Source organism: Hylobates moloch, unplaced genomic scaffold (assembly GCF_009828535.3).
Source record: "Hylobates moloch isolate HMO894 unplaced genomic scaffold, HMol_V3 SCAFFOLD_12, whole genome shotgun sequence".
Lineage (NCBI taxonomy): Eukaryota > Metazoa > Chordata > Mammalia > Primates > Hylobatidae > Hylobates > Hylobates moloch.
This window is the reverse complement of record NW_026652287.1, coordinates 54,797,336-54,805,148: the sequence shown is the minus strand read 5'-3', so window position 1 is coordinate 54,805,148 and position 7,813 is coordinate 54,797,336. Positions and strand designations below refer to the sequence as shown.

At 39.2% G+C, this 7,813-nt stretch overlaps 1 pseudogene; it reads left to right on the top strand.

Annotated features, from left to right (window-relative positions):
- The first annotated feature begins 2,397 nt into the window (after positions 1-2,397).
- Positions 2,398-3,574, top strand: LOC116478802 (protein FAM133B-like; annotated as a pseudogene).
- The last annotated feature ends 4,239 nt before the right edge of the window (positions 3,575-7,813 follow it).

Sequence of the window (7,813 nt, the reverse complement as noted above, 5' to 3'; positions counted from 1 at the left end):
TAAAAATAGTTCTGTGTTGCTGGGCACAGTGGCTCACGCCTGTAATCCCAGCACTTTGGGAGGCCGAGGTGGGTGGATCACCTGAGATCAGGAGGTTGAGACTAGCCTGGCCAACATGTTGTAACCCTGTCTCTACTAAAACCCCCAAAATTAGGCGGGCGTGGTGGCACGCACCTGTAATCCCAGCTACCCAGGAGGCTGAGGCAGGAGAATCGCTTGAACTCGGGAGGTGGAGGTTGCAGTGAGCCGAGATCCCGCCACTGCACTCCAGCCTGGGCAACAGGGTGAGACTCTGTCTCAAAAAAAAAAGAAAAAAAGAACAACAAACAAACCCTTCAAACAGAAAAGAAATAATTATTTTAATACTCATTTATAATACAAATTAATAAAAATGGAATAATTGGACACAATTTCATTGTTATATATGCATGTGTGAATCTATAAAATGGTACATGAAGAAATTAAGCCAGAAAAAAGGTTCATAATGAATTAAATTGGAATGTAGTTAATTATTATTTGTAGATATCTTTGTTTACTTAGATAAGCAACTGAAAGAATTTGAAAGTCTATTCAGGCCTGGGCACGGTGGCTCACACCTGTAATCCCAGCAGTTTGGGAGGCCGAGGTGGGTGGATCACCTGAGGTCAGGAGTTCGAGACCAGCCTGGCCAACGTGGCAAAACCTTGTCTCTACTAAAAATACAAAAATTAGCCGTGCGTGGTGGTGGCTGCCTGTAATCCCAGCTACTCAGGAGGCTGATGCAGGAGAATTGCTTGAACCAGAGAGGTGGAGGTTGCAGTGAGCCAAGATCACACTATTGCACTCCAGCCTGGGTGACAAGAGTGAAACTCCATCTCAAAAAAAAGAAAAGTCTATTCAGGTGGATAGGCAAAATTCTAAGACGATCCGCAGGATTCCCAGCTGTTGCACACCTGCAGTATTATCTTTTTAGTATAAAAAAGTGTGTGACTGGCCGGACGTGGTGGCTCACGCCTATAATCCCAACACTTTGGGAGGCAGAGACAGGTGGATCACCTGAGGTCAGGAGTTCGAGACCAGCCTGGCCAACATGGTGAAACCCCATCTCTACTGAAAATACAAAAGTTAGCCAAGCATGGTGGAGGGCGCCTGCAATCCCAGCTACTCTGGAGGCTCAGACAGGAGAATCACTTGAATCTGTGAGGTGAAGGTTGCAGTGAGCCGAGATCATGCCACTGCACTCCAGCCTGGACCACAGAGCGAGACTCCATCTCAAAAAAAAAAGTGATTTACTGTGTTAGGAAATTAATTACTCGTGAAATTAGGTTATTAATGTGTTGACTTTGTGTTTATCAAAAGGGAGATTATCCTGATTGGGCTAAACTTAATTAGAGATGCTTTTAAGAGAAAAAGACACATCATAGAAAAACACCCTTGCTGGCCTGGAAGTAAGTGACTTCTAGATGGGTCATGTTTCAAGCTATCTTATGGTGGTCCCCTGGCAGGAAATATATTTGTATATTGTCATAATTCCTGCCTCTCACATGTTGCTTCCAGTAGGGAGGGCAGGAGGATCCCAAGGAAGAGGAAAAAAAGGGGGTCTCATTCATGCAATAAATAATCACCTCTCATCTGGGATAGCTTAAGATAAACAGGAGACCACAACATGACCACATCAATGAGAGAAAAAAGGAAACGTGGTTGAAAGAATTCACTGGGATTATGGAGCAATATTTACTAAGTTGTAGTGAATGATCGGCTCCTGAGATACCAATACTCCACCACGAAGGCTGAACTCATTCTGATTAAATGAGCATGTCTGCATAATTCTGGTGACCCAGTTTTACACTATCCATTACAGAAATACCATGGAGACCAGTGGGTACCCTCCTAAAATTGAACTTACCGTGAAAAGCATACCTGATTCTTTAACAATTGAAAAACTTTGAAAAAGATAATTTTATTGATTGATTTATTTTATGTATTTTGAGACAGAGCCTCACTGTTGCCCAGGCTGGAGTGCAGTGGTGCAATCTCACCTCAATGCAGCCTCCACCTCCCAGGCTCAGGCGATTCTTCTGCCTCAGTCTCCTGAGTAGCTGGGATTACAGATGCGCCACCACACCTGGCTAATTTTGTATTTTTAGTAGAGACAGGGTTTCACCATGTTGGCCAGGCTGGTCTTGAACTGACCTCATGATCCACCCGCTTTGGCCTCCCAAAGTGCTGGGATTACAGATGTGAGCTACCGCACCTGGCCTAATAAATTTATTAATAATAAACTTCTGCTCACTTTTGAGGATTCCACTATACTGTCATACGATATTGAACATTAAATACCTTAATATGAAAATTTACTGGGAGTGGGAGTGGGGAGGCGGCAAGAGGACCTGCGGCGGACCCTCTTCCGCCGTCTCTCCGGCCCGGTTTCCCTCGGCGTGCCACTGTGCGCTCAATCCAGCACCATGGGGAAGCGGGACAATCGGGTGGCCTATATGAACCCAATAGCAATGGCGAGATCAAGGGGTCCAATCCAGTCGTCAGGGCCAACAATACAGGATTATCTGAATCAACCAAGGCCTACCTGAACTGGAAGAAAGAACTGGAAAAACACAGGGAGAAATTGTTAAGTGAAAGTGAGAGCTCATCCAAAAAAAGAAAGAAAAAAGAAGAAATCTGGTAGGTTCTGATTCTGAAGATGAGGATAAGAAACAAGGAAAACGGAGAAAGAAAAAGAAGAACCGTGCACATAAATCTTCTGAAAGCTCCATGTCAGAAACTGAATCAGACAGTAAGGATAGTTTAAAAAAGAAAAAGAAGTCAAAAGATGGAACTGAGAAAGAAAAGGATATTAAAGGACTCAGCAAAAAAAGAAAGATGTATTCTGAAGATAAACCTTTATCATCTCAGTCCTTGTCAGAATTAGAGTATATTGAGGAGGTGTGAGCAAAAAAGAAGAAAAGCAGTGAAGAACGAGAAAAAGCAACAGAAAAAAAAAAAAAAAAAAAAAAAAAAAAAAAAAAAAAAAAAAAAAAAACAAGAAAAAGAAGCATAAGAAACACAGTAAGAAGAAGAAAAAGAAGGCTGCTAGTTCAAGTCCTGACTCTCCATAACATTAAGAAAAATCAGGATTCCCTTATAAAGAAAGTGCAATGTCTGAGGAAATTTCAACTGTGAAAACTACAACATATTTACTAAAATGCATGAATTTTCTTGTTTTTAGAATTATTCCTGGACTGTTCAGTAGCCAGTCAGATGCCACTGTGTGAAAGGGCCATAAATGTTGCCTGCTGCTTGAACATCTATTTTTTTCTCTTCCAGTGCTTGATAACTCTGGGAGATAATACACTGCAGTCATACTAGTGGTTAAGATATTTGGGAATAAAATTAATACTTTTGACTAGAAGTGTCTAAGGATAACCAACAGAAATTGAATCTGGATACATCTTTAAGATGTAATCAGAAATGACCAGATGACGCTAGTTAAAATTTTTGAAGGAGGGATTACATTAATATTTCAAAACCCTTACTCTGTAGATAAGTGTATTTTGATTTTTTCCCCTCATATACTTTTACTTACCTGGGGAAGGAGCTTTTAGGGTTGGCGGGGCGGTTTGCTATCTCTTTAGCTAGCAGAATAGTGTGCCTTTTATCCTCATACATCCTGTATTATGGACACAGTAGCCGTGCTTCACGGGGAGGTCAGAGCTGGCTACCAGCAGTCTTGCCCTTTACTGAGCTTAGTGTTATCTTTGGATGCTGTCATATGCTGCTTTGAGTGAACCAGAGAAACAGTCATTTGCAGCATGAGAAAGCCCCAAAAGCTCTGGGATTTACCTCCACTTCAGTAATAATGAATATTTTTTAGCATTAGAATGTTTTATGTCATTTGAATTAATTTTGACTACATTTTGGCTTGGGAGAGGAATTACTTTAAATAGACACTGGTACTTTTTGAACTTGATAGCTAAAGATTCTAAAATGCATGTTTTATACTAAGTTTTAACCAGTCAGGAAAATTTTATGTAACCAGTGATAGTTTATTTTTTTGTATGAATTTTGTTTAGGCTGCATTGTTTAGCTTTTGTTAACTCCTCACTCTTGCTGTCTTAAGTTCATTACTATGTTTAATGGCCTACTTGCCGAGATACTTAGCATGTAAAAAGCAGGGTTTTGATTTTAAAAAAAAAAACAACTTCATATTGAAGCTGAGACTTATAATAACAAGTTGAGTGGCAAGCCTGGTATGCTGTGTCTTATTGCCAGAATCTTAGTAAATGTAATGTTTTAAAAGTTTGTTGTCTTTGTATATTAATAACAAATTATGACAAGTTAAGTTTTAAAAAAATGTATTTGTGACAGAGTCTTGCTCTGTTGCTCAGGCTAGAGTGCAGTGGTGCAATCTTGGCTCACTGCAACCTCTGCCTCTCAGGTTCAAGAGAATCTCATGCTTCAGCCTCCTCAATAGCTGGGATTAAAGACGTGCATCATTATGCCCAGATAATTTTTGTAGTTTTAGTAGATACGGAGCTTTTCCATGTCAGCCAGGCTGGTCTCGAACTCCTGACCTCATATGATCCTACCTCCTCGGCCCCCAAAGTGCTGGGATTACAGATGTGAGCTACTGCATCCAGCTAATATAAATATTTCTTGAATGCATGTAAAGTTATGTAGATAGTTCCTCTTAAATTAACATAAAAATAACAATTTTTGAAATGGGATAAAGTTAACTACATGCTTTCAATGGCTTGGCATAATTGCTGTGCTTTTTGAAATGGCTAGATTGCTAACAGGAAGCAAAGACAATATTTTGGCTTCACTCAATTATTAAGTTCTTGACCTTTTGAAATCTAAAATCCTGGCTAAATAGTTTGAATGGAATATATTCTATGTAAAGAAGAATTATAGTGGGCAGGAAACTGCATTCTATCACGCCTGTAATCCTAGCACTTTGGGAGGCCGAGGCAGGCAGATCACGAGGTCAGGAGTCCAAGACCAGCCTGGCCAACATAGTGAAACCCTGTCTCTACAAAAAACAAAAAAATTAGCTGGGCGTGGTGGCAGGCACCTGTAATCTCAGCTACTCGGGAGGCTGAGACAGGAGAACCGCTTGAACCCGGGAGGCAGAGGCTGCAGTGAGCCGAATCGCGCCATTGCACTCCAGCCCGGATGACAGTGCAGAAGTCCGTCTCAACACCAACAACAACAAAAAGAAAAGGGAAGGAGCATTCTACATGCATTGTGCTTCTCTGATTTGCTTTAACACTGAAAGATTGAAGATCGCAAATCTAGTCTCTCAATTTAAAGTAAATTAACAAAATACTTTTCAGCCAGTCAAATAGTTGTATAGGACTAATGGGTAACACATGTCATGAGCTACTAAAAAATAGTATGATTAGGCCGGGCGCGGTGGCTCAAGCCTTTAATCCCAGCACTTTGGGAGGCCGAGGCGGGCGGATCACGAGGTCAGGAGATGGAGACCATCCTGGCTAACACGGTGAAACCGCATCTCTACCAAAAATACAAAAAAATTAGCCGGGCGCGGTGGCAGGCGTCTGTAGTCCCAGCTATTCGGGAGGCTGAGGCAGGAGAATGGCGTGAACCCGGGTGGCGGAGCTTGCAGTGAGCCGAGATCGCGCCACTGCACTCCAGCCTGGGCAACAGAGCGAGACTCCGTCTCAAAAAAAAAAAAAAAAAAAATGATTAGGTTGAGTAGGTATCTAGCCATATAAATAACAGTCCAATTAAATTAAGAGCCTAAGAGGTGCATGTGGAAAGCATTATGTGCAGTGTGGTGCACCTCCACTCAGCAGCACCTTATTCTGCCTGTTTACAAATACCAATTTCCCGAGTGACTCAGGGTGAGTACTGGAAATTGAGAATGCTGTGGTCAGAGTGATTACTGGAAGCATGGTTAACATATTCCTTTTATACTATAAAGAAATTTTATGAATCTTACTCTGCAAAGGCTTTTAGTAAAAGATTATTTATAGTACTCAATTTGAATTCATAAAAAAGCCAATATTCAAGATAAGTCAGTGACTCTTAAATGTCAGCCATATTCCATAAAACATATTTGAATGAGATCAAGACTTCTTAGCTAAGAATTTTATTTTATTACTAAATGTAGAGAAAAATAGAAAACCAGTACTTTGGGCCAAATAACGGTATTTGACACAGGAGTATCACCCAAACAAGTGCTCTTTATCATTCCCGGGACCAGCTGGCCTGTTTTCCACTAATATAGAGTGGAGAAGACATTGAAATGGTAAAAAAGGTGATATAAGTTGCATATTTATATGAAATACAATTTTTAATAAAAAGAATTTGATGTACAAATATAGGTGAGACTATTAGGATAAGGTTATGTTTTTACTTCTATTGACAGAATAATGTCATTCACAGTATTCTTATTTCAAATAATATTCTTTTCTGCTGTATATTTGCTAGCTTTTGGTCTATAACCTGAGCTCTATAGAAATCAACAAAATGATTATTTTACCACAAGCACTTTATTCATGCATATACCTATTTTGCTTACCCACTTTGCCTAATAGTAAAAGTGATGTGTGGGTAAGATGCAAATGTGTCGTCTCTGCATCGTTTTTTTTTCATCCATTCTTTGAAGAAAGGAGAATGCAGATAGAAAATGAAAGAAAATATGATCCGTGAAAGATCATGAAGACGTCCTCTTAACCAGAAAAAGAAAACCGACAGGGCATGGTGATCTAAGCAGAGAATATATTATTTTTGAAATTTCGGTATACAACCATCATTGCTATAACAAATGTGTTATTTCTTCAGTATTGATTCTTCCAGTGTATGATTCAATTCCCTGGTTAATCCAATTTGAGAGGAGAATAACTTATTTGTTAACTTAAGAGATGTAGACAAGACCTATTATTTTTGATCAACATCTCCTCCAGCCCCAGGCAATTATCATTCTACTTTCTGCCTCTATGAATTTAAACTTTTTTACACTCTACATAGAAATGAGATCATGTGATATACTTTTATTCTGTGCTGGCTTCTTTTCCTTAGCATAATCTTCTCTAGGTTTATCAATGTTGTTGCAAATAACAAGACTTTCTATTTTAAAGAAATGGATATCATTCCATTCTGTAAATCTACCATAATTTCTTTATTCATTCACTGGTTGATGGACACTTAGGTTGATTCTATACCTTAGCTATTGTGAGTAATCCACTTTCTTCCTTCTATTTCATTTGTTTTTATACCTCTTTTTTCCTTCCGCTTTTATTTCTATGAATAAAACAATGGACACATTTAAACATTTTTCAAAAATTAAAAATGCTTAAAAAACATAGACACTGAAACTAAAAGTAATTTTAGATTCTTAGAGAACATCTCTTAAATACTTCAAGTTACCTCACTCTGGCAGTAGATACATACTTTTCTGTATTGCTATATGCAGATTTGGCTGTCCTTTGTGGCCAACTCCATCATTTCTATTTTGTTGTGCAGTATTTTTATGCATTCTACATTTTAAAAGACCATGCAATGTAATTTTCAAACAATTGGCAAGCTTTTTAATATAAAACTTTCTGCATAATCAGCAGTCAGTATATTTTCACTCTTCAAAGGCATTTTAACTGCCTGAAAAGCAAGACAGGTCAAGTGAGTGTGCTGAGCTGGTCCTCTCCAGTGTCAGTCTATTCAAATTCACACAGGTAATCTTCTGGTGAAAGAGAGTGTACTTCAACAGCATCAATACAGCAATGTGAAACAGATATAATAAAAGATGAAACACTGCCTTCCAGGAAAAAAAGTTAATTATTCTGTGTATGTGAGTATGTGATATTTGTAAGACTGA